This window comes from Castor canadensis, chromosome 19, assembly GCF_047511655.1.
Source record: "Castor canadensis chromosome 19, mCasCan1.hap1v2, whole genome shotgun sequence".
In the NCBI taxonomy this organism is placed as follows: domain Eukaryota; kingdom Metazoa; phylum Chordata; class Mammalia; order Rodentia; family Castoridae; genus Castor; species Castor canadensis.
Window position 1 is genome coordinate 34,788,453 of NC_133404.1, and position 22,748 is coordinate 34,811,200.

A 22,748-nucleotide genomic window follows, 5' to 3' on the forward strand; every position below is an offset into this window, starting at 1 on the left:
TAGTTCTGCAGGAGATGCTAACATTAGTAGGACTAGAATCATCTTTCTGCACTGCACTGTTTCAGGCCTTTATCCAGGCAACACTTTCCTCCAGACACACTCTTTACTCTTATCCACCTGGAGAAGGCTTCACTTCCCTACTGAAGATTCAGCCTTAGTAAGTCTATGAAACCCTTTGGAAGTGTGTCACTCTGTCTGTTGGTGGGCTGTCTTTGAGTACCCATAACTCCCTGATCAGACCTATACCTGATTCACTGTTGCCTCTCCCAGACAAGGAATTCGTAAACAGGGGTGCTTTTATCATCTTTGTAGTCCCCCAAACTTTGCCCAATGCTTAGTACCTGGACAATCTTAGTGCTTCTTGAATGCTTTGCTATCCTCAAACTGATGAGTGTTCTTTATGAATAAATTTCACAGTGAAGACAAAGTGCAAGTGTATTTCTATGTGTTCCTGGAGTGCAGGAAGATTCCTGTTTATTCTAGCCTAGGTTCTAGTCCTGTATGGAGAGCTTCACCTCATAAAGGTAAGAGTTTACCTAAAATGGAGGTAGGAATAGAGTGGATGCGATGGAGATGGGGGTAATGTATACCATAGTTGCTGACTGGTTAAGAAGAAAGGAAAGCTCTTGCTGAATGCAGATTAGCAAGTCCCTTTCACAATCCCTAAGGAAGGGTTCTAACCGCGTTTATTCACTCATTCAACAAATGATTTGAGGGTCAACAGTGTGTTGGGTACTAGGGTAGGTACTGAAAGAGCAATGATAACCAAACAGAAAGATTACCAAAGTAAATACAAATGTGGAAAGCTCTATAGAGAAAACACAGCCACTAAGGTGAAAGGGGAAGGAAGCAGGCTTTTGGGTGTCTGAGCCAAGTCCCTTGGGCAGAAGTAGTTCACACGGGAGGGAGAGATCTTCCATTGTGCTACAGGAAGAAAGGAAAGGTCTGATGTGAACATGTAAGGAATGGATAAGAGAATGAAGAGAATGACTGGGGACTTATTTTAAAACCACACTGACATCTCTGGATTGCTGTGCCGACTTTCTTCTTTCTTTCTTTCTTTCTTTTTTTCTTTCTCTCTTTCATTTCTCTCTCTCTCTCTTTCTGATATTAGGGCTTGAACTCTAGGCCTACATCTTTAGTCACTCCACCAGCCCTTTTTTGTGACTATTTTATTTGAAATAAGGTCTCATAAATTATTTGTCTGGGCTGGCTTCAAAACCACTATCCTTCTGATCTCTGCCTCATGAGTAACTAGGATTACAGACATGAGCCATCAGAGCCCAGCTAGGATTTCTCTTCTTTAATGAAGAAAACATCCAGCCAGGAACACTTTAAATGGCTTTAAAATACTTAAGGAAAAAACTGGCCACTGGTGAGCTTGCATTTAAAACTTTTCCAAGCTCAAGTTGCCATGAAAAGTTGGGAATAACTAGTATCTTTGGTAGGTGGAGCTGTCGACTTCTTGCAATGATAACCAGAAAGTCTCTTCTCTGTTACTTCAGTACTTCAATGTGTTTGAAAGTAGTATTCAGAGTTAAGTTCAAATTCCAGCTGGGTTAGAATGTATCATGAGACAAGGATCTTATTCTGAAACATATGTTCTGAAAAGAGCATGTTGGAGAGCTGCATTTGTGTGACTGGGATTCAGTCAGGGATCCAATAGTTCCCATCCTGCATAGGCTGCTGTCTGCTTGGAAACAAAGCCAGGTGGGTGCTCACTTAATGGCCTTTTCTGTTTCTTTTGCGAGAAAGATTAAAGTTGATTAGTGGTGCATTCCGATCTTATTAAACACTGTGTGGCCCCCATCAGAAATTTCAGGAAATGAGGGGCATAGCATCCAAAGCAATACAAATCTTTTTGTGTTCCTTCTTCTGCAAAGGGCTGAGTTAGGCCTTCAGAAAGGAGATGAGGCAGCTTTAATAATAAGAAGGGGGGAAAAATGAAAGGAGAAGGAAGAAAGGTGCCTCAGTTGTCTCGGCAGCTGATCAACAAAGGAGCAGTCGTGAGCTGTAACCTCTTGGAGTCGCAGTCTGGAACATGACACATGTCAGCCCATGATAAATGGTGCAGAGTGTGTGCAATTTCAAGAGCAATGCCCTTGAGATGTGCAGGACCCCGATCGCAAATGTTATTGTTAAATTAAACCTTAAAGGAAGGATTGCTAAGGGGTGGGGGTGGGGTGTATATATATATTTATTTATTTATACAGACACACACACACACACACACAAAAGGAAGAAAATGAAAGGCAAGGTGAGGAAATAAAACTTTTTTTTAATTTTCACCTAACTAAATTAAAAAATTCTCTGAAAACTGTCTGTATCAGACTTGCTTCTGTTTTTCCTCTATTATGTATTGTAAGTGACTCTGATTGGACTAGCTCACTGATACCCTCTGGTTTATATATTTGTTCTGCTCTTTTTTTCTCAAGTTTGGTCACCTTGCAGCACTAGCCATCCATACTGTTTAGCATGCTGTATTTGTAAGCACACCTGGCAGGTGTAATTGTGCATGTGTGTGATGTTGTGTTTATCTCACTCTAAAGACTGAAAATTTCTCTCTTCATATTGACACACCCCCAATGTGTGGGCAAATTAATTTAATGCAGGAAACATTGGGCAGCATCATTATGGTAATGAAGAAGAAAGGATGTGGGAGAGAGAGGGCATGAGGCTTAAATTATTTAGTTACAAAGGCTCAAAGTACTCAGTGGTGAGAGTGACAAGAAAAGTTAGCTAAAAGGATAATGGAAAATCTACAGGCATAACTTAAAATCAGATTCACAAGTGTTAAGAGCTAAGCTGTTTTATGGAGAATGTAGAATAATAATAACAAAAAAAGGTATAGAATAATTGGCTGGGCATCTTTAAACTGTGGACATACTTGCCAATCACAATGCAGAATTTACTTCAGGTACTGAAATATCATTATTGGTGTAGAAATGATATAGAGAAGCAAAGGGACTGACTTGTGAAGAGAGAAACACAATTGTGTTCTGGAAAGAGTCCATGCTCAGAGGATTTATTTACTTTTCCTCTCCCCACAACACATTTAGATGAAAGAATGTTTAATAGAGGAGGGAAAAAAAATCCCAAATCACAAAAGAGAGGGCACCCAAGGCTTGTTTTGTACTTTTTGGCCAGGGTTGCCTAGCATCTTTGAAAACTTGAATCCTTTTTTGGTCTTTTGGAAAAGTTCACCCAGGTTTCTTATTATTAAAGAAAATAAACATGAGACAAAATAGGACTTTATCAAAACTATAAATAATTCCATGCAGATGGATTTTAAAAGCAAGCAGATTTTCAGAGTGTGGAGCACTCCAGGGTTTGGGCAGAAACAGAGGAGGAATATAAACAGAAAAAAAAAGAAATGAAATTGTGAACTTGTTGAGGAAAATAAATAGACACATAAAACTAATTGGAAAGAAAATAAAGAGGGAACACTCAGAAAACAAGGCAAACTTCCCAGAGTTCTGAGCTGTGGCACTCTGCCTGCATCGGTTGACTGGAGGCATCCCCTCTGAGAGCAGGAAGAGACAGGTTTCTCTCTTTGAATGTAAGAGAGAATGGAGCTGTAGGGAGGTCATCACTAGCTCACATTCATGTCAAAACCGTAATTAGAACCCAGTGGTCTGGGACCCTAGTCCAGGGCCTTTTTAACTACTGTGCACCTTCACTAGGTTATCCTCTGCATAGTACTTCAATTAAACCAAACCTGACTCACTCTGAACCTACCACCAATTAATTCATGCAGCAATAAAACGACTTCCATATCGCAACTTCTTTACTCCTCCAAAGCAACATGGTAGGAAATTCCAGAAGCCAAAGGAAACTGAATCTTGCATTTAATCAATACTTCTGGAAAGGATCAAAGGGGAGTCTGGGAATCTGTGGATCTTGGGAAACCTTATAATTCTACAAGTTGAGAGGAAGAAAATCTTCAATAGCCCCAAGGTCAGGAATTTCCTCATCAAACCTTCTCCATTTGCCTTTTTAGGAAGGAAGAGATGAAGGAAAGGGAACAGACTAAAGGGCTCCCAGGTGAAGCAGAGAGCAGACTCAGACTGGTACTACAGTCGCTTCCATCTCAAACTTATTTCATTTTGGCTTTCCTTGTCCCCCTTGCACCAACACTAACTCTTATAGATATATAAAGCTTACTGACAGTTTTTTTTTTAATTGATTTATTGAAGACAGATTCATCAAGGCTCACATTGAGTTATGTGTGCCCAGGTAACAGCAGAAGAGAAAAACTTGTATTTTTCTGGGCAATATCAATAAATCAGTGAAAGTTACAGAGTTGATGCAGACAAGTTTGCGAAATATGCACAAGTAGTTTTTAATCAGTCAACAAACACTTCACATACATGGACTGCAGGAATGGTGCTTTGGTAACTCCTAGAAGTGGGGACTTATGATAAGAGTCTGGTGAGAGCCTGCCCTGGATAACATAGCCTGGGCCACTGGTAACACGGTATGCGCATGACTTCTAGGGCCCTCCTCTGGTATCATGGTTATTTTTCAAAGAAGGTGTAATCATTTTTCAGTTGGTAATTGAGGCAAAAGTGTCTACTGTAGCTCTCACATTGCCTCCTTCCCTGCCTGTGAAGTGCCATGTTCAAATATTGCCTATAAAATACTGTGAGGTGAAATCAGCAAGGCTCTTTTGCATCTTTAGGAGGGAAAATAACCCTTTTTGCATTAGATTAACTATGCTATTTTATTTCATATACAAGTCATTTTGTTTCCAGCCTCCTAAATATTGTTGATTCAAAAACAGTAGAGTTCACATCAAAATTCCTATCCATATGTGTCCCATACCCCTCCCTTAGCTTCTGAGCCTCCTGCGTCTGGAATCTCAGATCCAAGCTTTCAGGAAAGCCAGTGTCTTAGGAGAACATCCATTCTTCAGTTAATGACTAGGGTAATTGCTACCAGAGTGTTTTTAAATTATACATTTGCAATCATACTCCAATCATGAATTACTCCAACAAGCAGCCTTGAAACAACTTGGAGGCTTGGTGTTGCTAACATGTGTATGCATTGTTTGAAAGAGGAAGAGTGAGGGAATTTCACCAGCAGCAGCTTTTACATGATCATAACTTAAATATCATTCATTCTGAGTGAAGAATATCCATTTAAGGAAAGGTTTTATATTTTTAAATCTATTCCTTATCGCTAGTCCTTCCTTGTGCATTCCTAACATTACTAACTGAACTTAAGGCCACTTAACTCTTTCATTCTATTTTTTTATTTATTTTTAAAAATTATTTTTGATACAGGCTAGCTGAAATTCTCAGTCCTTGTGCCTTAGCCTCCTAAGTGGTGGGATCACGGGCATGAGCCCCCATGCTTGGCCCCACTTAAGTTTAATCCCCATAAATTTCCCCCTCTTGGGATAATGGGAACTCAGCCCAGTAAGTAAAAGAATCAGCTATGGCAGAGCAGAAAGCTATTCAGAGTGGCCTTCTCACTATTTCTCCAGACTTCAAGGTCACCACTTGAAATTTGTTCTTATTTCCTATAAATCAATACATTGAATTTTTAGCATACCCACAAAGACCTTCATTCTCTAGTGGTACCTCCTACCAGTACCACTGCCAATTATCTCCTCTGGTTGTAGAGACCTTCTTTATTTACCTTTGCTATGATCAGTTTAATGCTTATTTCCTGGCACTAGTTATTCTTTCCGGAATATCACATCCATTCCACTTTTCATATACCTTAAGAAACTCAATTATCCATTAAGAATCACCAAGAGATCTTGGCCTTCCAAAGTTAGGACATCTTCACCCTATCATGTACGAATGCCCTCCATCCTCTCTCCCTCTCTCTGTCACATAAATTGAGCATCTACTATGTTCTAAGTATAGTACTGGTTCCTGTCTACACAAGCTGGCAGAAAGATGTGACCATTATTTTTAAGGAAACTGTGGTCATCTTTGCTTCCTTTCTTCCTTCTACATCACCACTGTGCTTGGATCAAGTGACATTAAATAAGTTAATTAAGCCCATGTCTGTATTTATAACACATACATACTTCCTGGCATAATTTCTTGAATTTCTATCATCCTGTAAATCACGTTAGGTTTAACTCAAGAGCTCCTGTATCTGGAACAACATTCATTGAAGACTTAAGTTTGGTGGGGATTATTTTTTAAGTCAACAACATCTAGACAAATAAGGGCTAGCTGATCTTGAAATAAAGATAAAGAAGGTAATTCATAAACAAGATGGTGGACAACATAGTTGAAAGCATTGGTAGGACATAGATGATTCCAGAGTCTCTTTCCGAGCGCCAGTGCTGGCTGTCTGAAAGGACAGTCCCCATACACCAAGAAGAGTTCCAGATGCCTTGGCTCAACTTCATAAACTCTGCTCATTCCTATCACTTTGCACCACTGACGACAGTCTAGCATTATTAGTGTTGACTTTCAATTAGTGTCAGTTTTCCAAAAATAATATTTTCAGGAAGCTTCTATTCAGATTCCAAAGAGGCTTACCACTGAGATGAAAATGTTTGGAGAGATTTGGTCACCCTCAAAGGAAAAGCTTTGATACAAGTAAACAAGCAAATAATGCACATCTCTTTCTCTTAGTATTAATAAAATAATTATAGGGTTTTTTCCTTCTCATTGGAAATATGAAGCATATGTTGGTTTAGTTCTTTGATTTCATATACTGATTTTATAAAGTTTGGATATGATGGCACAAAATGACAGTCCCATGTAGACAAAAGAAATTCCATCTAAATTGGATCAAGAGAGAAGCATAAGCTTACTTTGATTAAAGAAACAGCTGAGAAATTCTTTTTCATATAGTGTCTAATCATTGTGGAAAATTCAAGTATCCATATGGAGAGTAAAAAGAGAATAAAAATTGTGTCTGCATGTATATTGTACACATATACACATATGTATGTATACAATATGCATGTAGACACACATTTACATATGCACAAATGAATATTTATCTCCAGACCAGAGTCAAATATGGCAGAATATGAATTCTTTTGTCAAACTGCCTTTAAAAGCTTTTAAGAGTTGGGCATGATGGTACATGCCTAAAATCCCAGAACTCAGGAGATAGATCCAGGAGGATCATGAATTTAAGGTCAGTCTGGACTACAGTAAGAGACCCTGTCTCAAAAATCCAAAAAAAAAAAGAAATATGTTTAAGAAGATACAGTGCATTTAAGTCTCCCAATAAGTCAGGGTGTAATTTATTTTATCTTCTTAATGTTCCTAAATATCTACGAAAGCACTGATGTGAATATTTGCATGCTATAAACTTATAGTAAAATTGATAATACCTATGTGTTTTTACAAACATATAGATAAAACATGGAAGTATTTTAAAATTTGAGATTTTAACCTCCTATTGTATAAAGATGTTCCATGATAAATTTTATACAAAACCCTAACAGGAATACTTATTATCTATGTCATATAACTTTGTATCTATGTCATATCTCTCTCATATGTAAAATTTCTACATATACTACTGTATGATAAGTAATATTTTATTTGAAGGGCTTTCTGTGAAGAACAGATAACAATAACTAAAGAAAATTGGCTTGTACCAGCTTAAAACCAGAGCGCATAGATCTTAGTTCTACCCTTGACCTTGACAGTGGCTCTAATCTTAACTGGTCTTTTAGTCTTTCTCCAACTTTTCATTTTCTCCCCTGCAGGATGAGGTGGTCATCTTACTGTACCACCTTCATCACATTGGGGGAAGATAAAATGTTTATGAACATATGTGAGCTGTTACTGTAGGCTCATCCTGTACCATGAACTTTCTTTCCCTCTGCACTTTAACAACAGGCCCTGAAAAACAGATATCATTATCATAACCATTTTGTAGATTAATTTAGGGGATAGTGGGACAAGGTTGTTTGCTATGGGAGACACAGATTAGAAATAGCAGTGAGAAACCTTGAAAAGAATCTGGACTAGACATTATGGGCCCAGCCTACTCTGCAAACAAAAGCACCAATTTTTCAAAAAATTTAAACACAAATTAGTATGTACAATAAGTCATCAGCAACATCTGGGTCTGCCAGCAACTTAGTGTCACTAGAATACAGCATAATATTTATTTAAAAGTTTTTCTTTGGGCTGAGCATTGTGACTCTTACCTGTAATCCCAGCTACATGGGAGGTGAAGATCTGGAGAATCATGGTTCCAGGCCAGACTAGGCAAAAAATATCAAGACCCACACCTCAACAAGTAAACAGAGGGTGGTGACACATGCCTGCAATCCCAGCTATTGGGGAGACAAAAGTAGAAAGGTGGCATTGTGGTCCAAGGCTGACCTGAGCAAACAGCACAAGACCCCATTTTAAAATAGAAATGGAGTTGTAGTATGAGATCTCCTGCCTATGAAGAGCGTGGTCCTGAGAAACTCCAATATCACCCCCCAAAATATATTTTCTTTGACAGAGAAGACTCTCCACAATGGAAAGACACACCTGGAACTACTACTTTTCTGACATGTGAAGTCTGAGATTCAGGATACAATCCTATCATTGCTATAGGACAAACCACACTCACAAGGTCAAAGTTAAAGGAAGCCACCTGCTAGATATCCTTGATTTTATGCATTCTTGCATCTCCTAAATAAGTCAATTATGATTCTGGGCTTTAATTCTGAAACTAAACCTTTCTTTTTGACCAGAATCACAGACTAGGGCACTCTGTGCTGCCTTTTAAGAATTTTAAAAGGCACAAATCCATGCTACCTGGTTCTGTCTATAAGAAAACTTGCTTGTTTATAAGTTTTCTTGCCATGGGTGGGTCATGCACTTCTAAGCCACCAGTTTTAACTGTTCAAAATGACACCATTTCTATGGATGCCAAGACTTGTAAATCATTTTCCCCAAGTCATACTATCTCCCCTGTGCAACAGGGACAGCCTTTTTGGAGGAACATCTCATCAACACATCACAGAAGTTATGTGGTTCTCTCTGAAGAACCACATAATCTCTCCATCTAGAAAGAATGATTCTGCAGAGGCTATAAAGAAGCCCCATGGGATTTGTGGATCATGGAAACAGAGTACAATGGGTTGGACCATTCTTATGCTTAGCAGCATCTCTATGGCTTATTTTTAATAAGACACCTTAGCTTGTAAGAATGTTCTGGAACCAGAGTTTCATTCTGGAATGACAAAGAACGCCAGTGCTTAATATCAATGTAAGATATGGATAAGTGGGGGTACCAGCAACCTGCCCACCTTACCATGACTGCAGTAGTGCAGGGGTAGACTTTCAATGACTCTCCATGGTCAGCCTCCAGTTGGATCTGTCAACTCCTTTCTGCATTGCTATATCTCAGCATCCCTGTTCCACACGAACTCATAAGGTAAATGTTTACTTTATTTTAGGACAAAAAAAAGTACTTTTAAATTGAGATGGGCCCTTTGTGTTGCTCTGTCAGAAAATATGTGACATTTTGGCATTATTAAAGCCCATGTGTGCAAGTAAAAAGGATGAGTTTTTAGAAAAGAATGGAACAGGGAAGCTTGCTCCCATGTTGCCTCAATCCTTGTACCTGGGATCGGGAAGTTAAGCAAGAAACTAATTCAAATTTTTCTTCTTTCGTTTGTCCTTTTATTCATTTCAGAAATAATGTGGTCAAATTAGTACTTTGGGTTTCAATACATGTCAAAGCCAATTGCAAAGTCAGTGCCTCTATGGATTCCTTGTTTCTCCTGCAAAGTTAGTTTTCCTTCCTCTGTGCTTCCAAAGCACTTTGTCCCTAGAACACTTAAAGCACTTCTAATATGAATATGTTATTATTTCTTTTTTGTGTCTTTCTCTTCCACCAGTATGTGAGTGACCCTATGAGGAAGAGCAGAGTCCTGTTATTTATCCTTGAGGACCCAGTTCCTAATGTAATGCTAATCACATAGTAGGAACTCAATATATCTCTTGGAAGTAACTGAATGCATTCATTAATCAATCTACATGTGATCAGTCTAAACTAGCAAGGAATTATGTCAAACCAAATCATTCAAACATCGTCAAAATATAAAGTTTCATAAGACTCTGCAATTTATAAATATTTAATATTGATTCATTTGTTAAAATACTGAAAATTTATTTTACTTATTTATTATTGGTTCTGTTTCTGAGATATATGCCCTATGAATATACAAACTATGTCCAGTTGGTGTTAGAATTCTGAAACTCTCAATAAATTTTTGTTGTCTAAGTCAGGGAATAAAGGACTTAACATCCTACTGGTACCCTGTAATAAATGGCCATGAAGACCCTTGAAAATGAGAAGTCTTTAGGGGCTTCTCCTAGCTTTCTGAAGATATAAAGTCCTGAAGATTGATTTGACGGAAGTCCCTTTCAGAAATATGGATAGCTGTTGAATTCTATCTCTGTATTCGATCTTCTGAAGGATCCATAGAGACAGAGGAGAAAAGTCCTGTTTATTTGGTGGCCTGAAACAGTGCCTGATACATAGCAGATCCCCAGTCAGAGTCTGTTGTTTAAATGAATGACTGCTCTACTTGTACTAGGTTCTCGGTGGTATGTTATTTTCCATCTCCAGTTACCTATGAAAGATCATGACCTTCTCAGCATCTTTTGCTGTCACTGGCATTCATTGAATCCTCCCATCCATCTCTATCTTAGTCTTCTACATCTAGAAATGGATTAAGAATGACAAAGACTTCATCTGATTCTTTCTAATGATTGTTATTGACAGATTGTTAAAAGCATATTTATGGAACCATCCTTTTGGGGAGAGACAGACATTTATCTAATCTCAGAAAAATGAGCATCAGTATATAATGGCTGAGTTATGGTCTCAACCCATCAGGTGAGTCTGTACCTGAACTCATATAGCAAAGCTTATTCCTTCCTACAAACAACTTCCAAATAAAAAGTTACTTCTTAGGACTCTGAAATTTGGTCACTGCTATGTATGTGCACCAAGATCTTGTTATTTGAAAAAAAAAAAAGGAAAATCCAGGAAGAAGATTTCTACACTTTTATTAATACCACAGAGTATATGGAGGAAAGCATGCTTTTCTATGGAAACATGGTTCAAAGAAAATCTCTGTTTATAGAGAAGCATATTGGCCTCCTGGTGCTTACCACAGGCTGTGTTCTTACACTGACTGTATAGAAAGAGGAGGCAAAGTAAACCTACCCCATATACACCTCAGCCCAGGCCCTGTGCCTGGTCTGTATTGTGAATTGGGAGACATGGGAAAAAAAAAAAAAAGAAGCATATTGGGGAAAGTAAAGGCAGACATAAGGTTAATTTAAGTACACTAGAAATTTTACATTATTTAAGAGGAATATCTAAATGCATAAGACGGTTTGCACATAGGCTACAATCAAAGGATTGTGGTTCTGGGGTCAGACAGGTCTTGGTTTAAATTTTGGGTTCCATCTCTTCCAGAGGATGAAGGAATTTCATTCTGCTGAGAAAAACATTTACTTCAATGTTAGATGAAGTGAGTTACCACTCAGTAAGGTTGTTGAGTGGATTCAGAATGAAAATATATCCAGGATTGTCTGACATAGGTTTATTTCACCACCAATCCCTTGACAAAAAGGAATCATTTAGCAACTGATTTTGGTAAATGAACTAGATGACAGGGTTGTCCATTTTAAAAAAGTATAAGTACTAGGAGAATTCAAGGACCAGGCAGAATTTTAGAGACCATCAAATCCAGTGGTTGTACTCAGTTGTCTTACTAAAATAAACCTCTTCATGAAATAAAACAAAAAAGAATCGCTTCTCACAATCTAAGCTCGTGTTACTACATAGCCTATTTTTTCTCATGTAGACTTCTTCCAATTCATTATTGCATGAGTAGAGAAATTGTAGTCATTTTATAGTTTGGGTATATATCAATATGTCAAACCACATGAATTGACTTTACACTCCATGATAATGGGTATATTTGTCTAAATAAAAAGTTTCCTTGATTACAAACTTTCCCAGTGGACGTTTTTCATAAGTGGCTCAGATTTTTAACCTTGTGGTTAAAAACTTTGTATCTTTCATGTTTTTAAAATGAACTGTATCATAATTGTGGTTTAAGAACAGGCTAATTTTTTTTAAAATGCTACTTGATAATGAAAGAAAAATCAAAATACAAGTGATAAAGCTTATGTAAATACCTATTTTGGAAAATCTAGGGGTGATTTTCTAGGTTCAAATTCCTGCTGTAAAAACGCAATTATCACCACACACGTAGGCTAATTCTTTCCAAAAACTGCTCTATCAAAGACTAGAAAAGATCCTGTACATTAATATTCAAAATTCTCTGGAACCAACTTTACAAATAACAAACAGTTCAATATTTATAGAAATGAATTAGTTTTAATGTTAAAGCAAGCCAAATTTTATCTATTTGCCCATCTATCTATTAGCTGTCTCTATCATCTACCTAATCTCTATCATCTATCTGTCTTATCTATCTACCTACCTACATATGTATCTGCCTATCTACCTACCTCTCTATCCTATATATGTAGGCTTTTCCTTTCTTTTCTTGCCGGCAACAATGAAGACTTCCTGCACTCAATAATGTGACACGAAAACTTCCCAGCTGCCAACAGTTTCTTCTTAGTCAGAGAACCTCTATTGTCTTTCCTCTGGTAATAAATGATAATAATTAAAGGCAAATACACAATAATTAGTCACACTAGGTTTATCCATCTGGTGTACCTGTATCCCATCACTGTGTCTTTGAAACAGATGACAAGCAACATATTGCAGCCCATCCTGCTAATGGGTCTAAGTGGAAAATGAGGAGGTAAAGAGGTCATTGAAAAAAAGTTCAGCAGCAAAGAACAAGAGCACTATACTTAAAAAAAAAAAAAAAGTATTCATTGACCGTTTAGCTCTGTTTCCTCCAAAACATATGTGCATCCTCGAGGTAGCAGAGAACTAAAAAAGCTTGCCGGGCCTGGGAATGTCTGTGGAGACTCCTAATTTCATTGTTTAAATTACCATCACCATAGCTACTATTTATTGCTTGCTTATTCTCTGCCAGGTATTGCTTTCTACTTGCAAAATAATTTTCTCTGCTTCTGACAATCCTGAAAGATAGATATTAAAATCATTTTCAATTTAAAGATGAGGAAATTGAGTTAAGGAAAAATTAGCAACTTCTCCAAATCATCTAACTCATAAAAATACTGAATGAAAGATTAGCAAAAAAAAAGCAAGACGCTTTGAAAGAATTACCAAAGTATATACAGCTCCTTTACAGTTATCTTAGTTGAAGGTTGATTTTAAAATTGCTTTTTTTATTGTAGGGGACAAGTTTTTATGCACAATATAGACTTTGAGGGCTTAAGCTCATATGACCACCAAGCTCTTCAAAATAATATAATGACAAGTATATACAAACTAAGTTTTATCAATAAGTAAGGGACATCTTGGATTCCACTGGATAAAACTATTAAAATTGCCTTGCAGCCCAGGTGTGGTGGTGCATACCTTTGATCCCAAATACTCAGGAGGTAGAGAATTAGAGGATTACTGATCAAGCCCAGTCCAGGCAAAAATTAATAAGACTGCATCTCACCAAACAAGCTGGGTATGGTGTCAAATGCCTTATAATCTCAGCTGCATAGGAGGCAGAGGTAAGAAGAGCATAGTCCAAGGCCTTCCCCAGGAAAAAATGTGAAACCCTATCCAAAAAATAACCAAAACCAAAAAGGTCTGTATATATGACTCAAATGCTAGTGTACCTGCCTAGTAAGCAAGAGGCCCTGAGTTCAAACCCTAACAGCCAAAAATACTTACAAAACTAATATTGCATTACCAAAGAATTGTTTTTTCTCTACAAACACAACAGAGATGGCCACTCATGTATACCTGAAGGAAGAGGAACATGATTACTCAGCTAAACATCCATACCTATGAACTTAGACCTACGATATCACTTTAATCCACTAGAATTATCTGCATTCAGCTCATGTAACACCAATCTATGTTTCTAGGGCTTGCCATGCCCTCAATATCCATGTCCATATGTATGAGGTGGGCTGTCATTGTCTATTCCCCTCTAAATTTATCATTAACTTCCCACAAATAAAACATGGAGATTTATACCAGCATTTATTTTTGTTCCAAAAGGGAAGGTTAGAAACTTCAAGATTATTAAAGATGACCATCTCATGTTGCTTGTGATCCTGAGGAAGAATGTTTTCTCTTCATCATTAGAAGGTCATCTGCCCATTATGGGACCCAGGAAAGGGGAACAGTTAATGGTGTGGATGGAGATGGGCTTCGCTGAGTAGAAACAAATCCTGAGTGCTTGTTTAAGCTGGCTGGAATGAGGACTATACCTCCACTTGTTCTTTATTAGAGGAAAATATGAGAAAAACAAGATCAGGGATTTGCAATCAGTGTAAATTGTTATTCACCAGCCATTCCGGAGGCTCAGCTAGTCTTTTGACGCACAGGGTTCTACAAATACAGCAGCACCTGTTGCTGACTGTGCAGTCGCAGCCTCCCTGTGTAATCAAGGCATTCCCATCTGTGGTGAAATCTCCCAATTTTTCTTTTAAAGATCAGATCCTCATTGCTAATGAGCTAACAAGAGAGATATGAAGACTTATTCGATTCTATGGCTGTAGTAGAAAGCAGGGGGATTTGAAAATTAAAATCAGTGAAGGTTTTCCTTCATTTTTAAGACTGATGTTTCCTTTTACCAAACTTCTTCTGCTTTGCACAGATTTTCAAGGTGTCATTCAGACTAGGACATTATTCATAGGTTTCGTTATGTGTCTTTCTTTGTGTCTATCTTAGTCACTGGAGGGCAGAAGTGTCCATTATTTAAGAATGGAATGTGAACGTTTACCCTTATTTTAGTTTCACATACAATTTGATATGCAAGAATCATAAATTCTGTTCCCTTAATGCTTTTTTAAAAACTGCTTTCAACTTAGCACTCCTACTACCATTGTCTTAGGACATAGCTTTATAATCTTCATGCAGTTCTCTACTTGATTTCCATTTCTACCCCCAACCCCACCTTTTTATCCAGCTTTCTAATACTGTCAGAAGAGTTTTCAAAAATATAAATAGGGTTTTAATGCTACATGGATGAAGTAAGTCAGATCCCTTATTGTAACTTTTGAGACCCTGACTGCAGGACTTATGTTCATTTTTACTTCTAATCCCTCTATTCTGAATTCTGTGCTCCTGTTCCAATGAAGTCGTGCCTGCCAATCTGAGAATATTGTGCCAGGGTCTACATTTCAGCCATCTGACCACACATACAGTGTCACTGACCTCAGTCTTGCCTTGCTTCCTTGTGGGGGAACTATTACTTGTCATTTAAGTGAGGAGCAGAAATACAGTTCATTTAGAAAATACAGTGTTGTCTGGTATTGTCTTTCTGAGCCTCTGTATTCAGTAAGGATCATGGTGTGTGTCTGGAATCAATGAGAGTGACGGTGTACAAGTAGCTAAACAGTATCTTCCAGGATTGGAAAGAGAGAAGTTCTGATTAAAATATTGCTCCTTCCATGAAACCTCCTCCAACTCCCTGAAAAGGATTTATCAGTCATTTGTGTTCTTACACCTTGACTTCTTTATTCATAACACTTATACTTATTGCAACTAGTTCCTTATGTATGGGTATCCTGCATTAGACTGAGGTTTTTTGGAGCATATATCAGATATTGTCCACTTACTGAATATTCATTGAATCGCTGGCTTCTTTTCTGGTCCTACTCTAATGTAGGCCTAGACCAGAATTCAGCTAAGTATAGCCTGCAGACCAAATCTAGGCCACCACCTGTTTGTAAAAATAACATAGCATGGAATATAGTCATGGCAATCATTTTTTAGTATCTATGGCTGATTTCTACTGCAACAGTAAACATGGATAGAGTCCTTATGGCCTGCAAAGCTTAAAATATTCACTATTAATCCACTTACAAAAAAGGTGGCTAACCTAAATTCTGGAGCTTAAAGATAAATGCTGAGATTGCATGTATTGCACATTGCTTCTGCGGCACAAGCTAGGGAGTTTCTGAGCCATGGAAGATAAAGGTTTATCCCAGTTGAGAGACCTCCTCACCCAAAATCAAAGCTGGTGCCTGAATTTCCTTGGTTTCTGCCATTTCTTAAATGATTTTTTTTCCATTTTCAGAAAGGTTGCCATAAGGGATACTTCACTGATCCCAGGAACAAGTCTAGTCATCAGTATTGCATTTAATAGCCTTTATGAATTGTCTAGTTCCTGTGGCTATACACAATACTGATCTTTTAAATCTTCCTTTGTATGCTGCCATATATCCATTGGTTAACCTGATAATGCTTCATGGAGAGCACGAATTGTTTGTCTACGAGTCATATTACTTGGTTTTCATGTTCTAACACAAGTTTAACTAGCTACAACGCAAGTAACATAACTGCGTCCTCAATGTCGAGCTTATAGCCTAGTTCTCAGAGAATCAGACCACCTGTGTTCTCATTCTAGCTCCTGCAAGAAATTACCAGTTGTTAACCTTGGGAAGATCATGGGTCTTTCTATCCTTCAGTATCCTTATCTGTAAAATGGAGGAAGATGGCAGCTGTTGTGAAAAATCAATGTAATTATCCGTGAGAAACACTTGGCAGAGTTACTATCCTCAACATGATGTTTTCCCTTTGTTTTTTGTTTTACTTTCATCATTCATGTCAACCCTCTAGCCAGCTTCTCGTAAGGATTACATGTTTGCAATGGAAATATGTCATCCTTCAGGTGCCAAGTTCATATCCCTGAACTCTTTGACCTCTGGTGTCAATAAGATCATGGTTTAGGGTATCTTCTTGGGTCCAGAGCATATGTGTCATTCCAAAGGATAAAATATATGTCAATGTGGGCTTGGAATGGTTTTAAGAACTCAGAGTCCATCTCATAGTAGCACACACCCTGGACACATAATTCTGAAGGTATCTGAGCTTTCAAGCCTCCTCTGGAATTTTCTCCAGATCTTACTGTGAAAGAAAACGTGAGTTTAAGCTGTTTGTCCCAGACCTAGGGGAAAAAAAAATAAGGCAGAAATAAAACATGGTTGTTTTTCCCTTATGAGCATTATTTTTCTGATTCTGTCCTGGAAACCAAGGAAAAACATGTTAGGATTATATTTGTAAATGTTTCTAATCTAATGTTGGAGTATATTTTTATGCTTGAAAAAGGACAATAATAAAGTCCGTTCTGGGCATGAGATTTGCCTGACCTTTGAGGACCTCCTCCATGGGACACCAAGCAAAAAAGGACAGCCAGAGCAAAACCATCTCTCCTTGCCTAACAAGTGACACCCCCAACATGCATGGCTTCTTGCTCAGGGACCTCCATGCACAGTGGAGCCTTCTGATACTTGTCTCTTTAAAAACAAACATTTATTGGATGAACAATTGTGCCTTGAAACTTCTGCTGCCTCTGCTGTGAGTTCCTCTCCATCCCCCCAACCTATCCATCTTACTCTGGTGCCAGTGCCATCTATCTAAAACAAATCTGATCATGTCACTTCCTCTCTTAAAAGCCATCAGTGCCTCCCCATTGCTCAACAGATAATATCTTACACCCTTTAGTAAGTCCTGCTAGCATTCACCATCTGACCCAACAGATCTCTGTGAAATCCATCCTTTTCTTTAAAAACTCAACTATCTTCTCTCATAACTTCTTTGGTATTCTATAACAATGCGTGTATGTGTTTAGCACTAAGATACTTTAAATGTCTTAAAATAACAAGTTGTGCAGGTGCCCTCTCTGTGTTCCTCTCTTAAAAACAATAGAGGCAAAGACTCTGCCATGCCATGATATCACAGCTATCTGACACTATTAGCAAAATTCGGGCTCCATAGAACTGGTGCATGAATGGATGCAAGATTTGTTAATCCCACAAAGTCTCTCCCACATCTTACTCAGAATCGTCATGCCATGTTTTAGTGACTGGTCTCTTCTAATAGACCTTATTATCCTTGAGGGCAGCAATATTGTACCACTGTCTCAAGCTTCTGTATATTTCTGACATGTGGGAAAAACTCAATAGTGATTAGTTAAGAAACAGATCAGTTAAAGGTTAAAAATTCAGGACAGGGGTGATGGTACATACCTGTAGTCCCAGTTTCTCAGGAGGTGGAGGAAGGAAGATCAGAGCCTAAGGACTGCCAAAAGCTTGAGCTCTTTCTGAAAAATACTAAAACAAGAAGGGCTGGGGGTATGCTTAAGTAGTAGAGCATTTGCCTAGCAAGTGTAAGTCCCTGAGTTCAAACCCAGGACCACCAAATAATAATAACTAAACATGGGAACTATGTTTGAGCAACTTTCTCTCCAGTTGGGTAAGCAACAGGACTGTGATATCAGGTAGGCAAAAGTCTAATGTGGGTTTGAAAGTGCTAAGGTTAAGGAAAAGGCATTAAAATTAAGTGTGAGTATAGAAGAGGAGGAAGAAATTCTTTCTGGTAGCAAAGATTTATTTAACATATTGAGACCTACTATAAGCGTGACATGTTAGGCTCTGGTGAGATAAATATGAAATTAGACTTCTTTGCAGATACCCAAAACTCAAGACTAAGAGACTAAGACAGACCACTGTTATTTCATGGGGCAAGGGTGGTGACAGAGGATTCATGGGACACTGGGAACAAGCAGAAAGGGACAGCTCCTAAATTAGCCTGAGTTTTGGGTGTAGGAAAGAGTCTGGAAAGATCTAGACCTGTAGAAATGGACTTGGAACCAAAATATGCTGATGTAAAGGATCAGTTAGTTCCTCAGCACTACCTGAAAACTTGGAGGAGGATATTTTTAGAAAGATGACTAGTTTCTAAGATAGTCACTATTCCCCTCAACTAATGTGTTCTGACCTCAAGGCAGCCAAATCATAACTTCCAAGATACTGAAGAGTCTGAGGGGGAAAATAAAAATTGTAAGGCCAACCTCCAATGATAAGAGTGACCCCAAATTAAGGTCCTTAAAGTTCCCCAGCAAAGAAGAGCAGAGAGAGTGGGGTTTCAATGGTGATGTAATCCTTTTTACCACAATAGTCTACCCTTTTCCCAGTCTGTCATTCAAATTCTAATTTAAAATCTAAAATCTCCTGAAAAGCCATTCTGGGTCTGTCACGACTGATACCTGCTTGGTACAGGATGGGTGGTAGCACCTTCCCCTGGATCGTCTATTACCAATAGTTGCTCTTTATTACTTCAAATAAATGCTTCATCCAGAGACTTTGATTTTTAGTTTTGAAAAATCTAAGTTTCAATAACACAGAAATTTAAAATACTCTTAAATTCCATATAAATTCTAGTTATTTATAAATTTTTATTAAAGAATTCTTATAAGCCTGAAACTGAACACACTATTTGCATAGAGCTGAACAGAGATGAGATTTCTAGAAAATATTTTTTTAAATGAAATCAACGGAATAATTTTACTTTAGTGTCCATTATGTGTTTGTTACTGAAGATATTGACAAATGAATTAGAGTAGATATTTCTGTATAAACAACCAAAAATCTAATGGGAAGGAAGGTAGTATGAAGTTAGGAAAATTAGGAACACAGTAAGCTCAGCTATAAATCAATTGCTATGGAAATTCAAAAAAAGAAAAATGACATGTTTAGGATAATGACTAAGAGCTTAACAAAGAAGGTGGCATTTGAGAATCATTGGGTTTTCTGCCCTAAATTTAAGGTAAAATTTTACTAATCAGCCTACAGAATGCTGTAATGTAATATAAAAACCACCTTACAATTTATATAGGAAATCAAAATAAAATAAAAAAGAGGAGGAAGAGAAGAAGGAAAAGAAGAAACAGCTTCTCAAAAGATTAATTCATTGAAAGCTGCTATCTTTTTAAAAATTTATTATTATTATTGCCATACTGGGGTACATTGTGACATTTACAAAAATTCTTACAATATATCATAGTTGAATTCATCCCCTCCATCATTCTCCTTTGGTATCATGATTTTAAGTATGTGTAATAATAGTGGCTATTGTTTACCAATAGTCACTGAGTCACCACATGCTACATTATATTTGTATATAATACTATTTTATTTGATTCTATTGACAACACTATAGGATGAAATACCCGTATAGTAGCAGCTCCAAGCTCATTTCACATTTGTGGAAGTTTAGTAATATTTCCCTTACAAAATTCTTCAATTAGTAGAGGGAAGAAACCAGATTTCTAAAGATGGTCTTCCATCTCCTTCAGCTCTACTCTGTTGTTTCTCAAAGTTTTGAAAAGTTCTTCAGCTATATTTGTTAAGTAGATGAATAATTGCCCATAAAATAGTAGCAAAAGCTTCTCTAAAATTATTTTATGGTATAAAAAAACACATCAACTAGTATTTTTAGTTAATCAAAACTGGCCTTTCTTGCTTTCTTCTCCATCTTGGTCAGTCATTTGCACCACACTGTTCTTTAGTTTTCCCATTGCCTCGAAAAGCAAGATAGATGTGGTCGAACAGGATATACTAGCTTTCAAAAGAAACAAGGAAGGTAAGATGATTTTCTTAGTGTGGCTGCAACATCTGAGATAGGCTTGATAACTAGAACAAGATTTCCCTAGCTTCAGCAATGATTGCTTAGCTCTTTTATATTTCTGCCTGGTCCCACATGCAGCAGGATGCTGGGTTCAGCATTAAGAGTTCTGTGTTAACGGGAGTTGACAATAGGATGGCTACTGCAAGAGTGCATTGGGACAGTTCCACCCCAGAAGATCCTGGTCTTATGCAAGATCTTGCTATTGGGTGGCACATTTGCAGATGAAAAAGGATGAACTTAAACCCCTGTTGGTTCCCGGAATGTCATTCTTTAGAACACTACAATGATTTCAGGCCTGCCATAGCAGAATCTTTCAGAGTATCTAACAAATGGTAAAATATCATTAACTACTTCAATGTCACTACTCACTCCTTTTAGGTTTCTTTTTTTCTATACATTTCCTAGAAACCAGTGTAAAGCTGAATTAAACCAACAAGAGTCAAAATAAAGAGGCAATATCTTCTCCTGTGATGTTTTAAGGGTTTTTTGTTTTCATTATTGGGGCTTCAACTCAAGGTCTCACACTTGCTAGGCAGGCACTCTACCACTTGAGCCATGCTTCCAGCCCTTTCGCTTAAGTTACTTTTTGGACAGGGTCTTTCATTGTTGCTCAGGGCTGGCCTCAGACCTCAATCTTTCTGATCACCTTTGCATAAGTAGCTAAGGTTACAAGCATGAGCCACCATGCCCAACTCTCAAAGGAATTTTTTGTTGTTGTTTTTAGCTCATAAACATAATACTCCTTATTGTAAAAAATATGTAGAACACAGAAAGTACAATGAAGAAAATATCTATTATAGTATTTACCCCCAAAATAAACATTATCCCTATCCTATAGTGTTTCCTTAATGTGTATACATATGTAGTTTGTCCACAGTTTTCTATTACTATGACAGAAAGATTCTCCATTTATTACATTCTGAAATCTTTGTCAGTTTGCTATCTTGTTGTGGCTTGACAATGAACTGTGTCTCCTTAAGTCTCATGTGTTCAAGGATTGGTCCCCTGCTGGTGATGCTACTGAGAGGTGATGGGAACACAAGGATCCTAGCTTCAGCAATGGCCTGGTTGGAGGAAGTAGGTCACAGATGCATGTCTTGACAAGCCATATTTTTCCCTGACCCCTTCCTGTCTGTCTGTCTCTGCTTCCTGGCTGCCATGAGGTGAACAGCTTTTTTCTGCCATGCCCTTCTGCTATGATGTTTCAACCTAACCTCAGGCTCACAGCAGAGGAGTCAGCTGAGCATGGACTGAATCCTCTGAAACCAGGAGCCAACATAAATCCTTTCTCCCTTGAGTTGATATGCTCAAGTATTATCTCATGGCCAGACTTAATATATTTGCATGGAAGTCATGAGATGCCCCCTAAAAACATACTTCTCCCCAAGTCTGCCAATGTAATAAATTAGTAGTGCTATTCTCTCCATGGCTCTTGCTCTAAATTAAGAGATCATCTAAGAGTCACTTCTTTCCTTATATCTCAAAGGACAAATCCTATGTTTTCTACCTCTAGAACTCCTGTGTATTGTGTCTCACCACCCCACCATCATCTCTGCCCTGGACTATGCTGTTATTCCCCTGCTGATCCTTTTACTTCCTCTATCCCTTAGAACTCTCCAATCCCTTTCTCCATAGAGCAAATCATAGCTTTTATAAATTAGATCACATCCCTCCTCTGTTTAGCATCTACCAATCACTTTCTTTTGCATTTGGGGTAAAATCGAATTCTTCACCATGCCTTACAAGCCATGACATTACCTATACCTGACCCTCACTGCATCCATGTTCTGCAGCTCTCCCTTGGTCCTTCCAAGAAATGATCTGCCTATGTGTTGCTTTGTTGCTCAAGTGTTTATTGTCTGTTTCTCTCCACCCACTTGTAAATTCTGTCTCATGGAGAATCTTCGCAGCCTGAGTGGTGACTGAGTGCATCTGGTTAGCACTCAATCAGCATTTGCTAAATGGATAAATAATATTCCATGACAAATTGTTTTAGCTAGGCTTCAGTTTTATAGCATTCATCTATGAATACATTCATCCAGTTTAAAAAACATTGACATAAGCATACCATGTTATACCTCTGGTCTCAATCCTCTTCCAAGTATAATCTCCACACCTCCTTATCTGTCACCCAACACACATACACATACTACTTCAGGATTTGATTCTAGGATGCCCTGTCTGGTTATGAAACTAGGAGTCTCCTT

At 37.9% G+C, this 22,748-nt stretch overlaps 1 non-coding gene across 1 annotated transcript; it reads left to right on the forward strand.

Annotated features, from left to right (window-relative positions):
* Positions 1-11,100: 11,100 nt before the first annotated feature.
* LOC141419336 (small nucleolar RNA SNORA51) lies at positions 11,101-11,232 on the forward strand. Its single transcript, XR_012444120.1, has one exon. It is a non-coding gene; the product is annotated as a small nucleolar RNA SNORA51 (small nucleolar RNA).
* Positions 11,233-22,748: the final 11,516 nt, after the last annotated feature.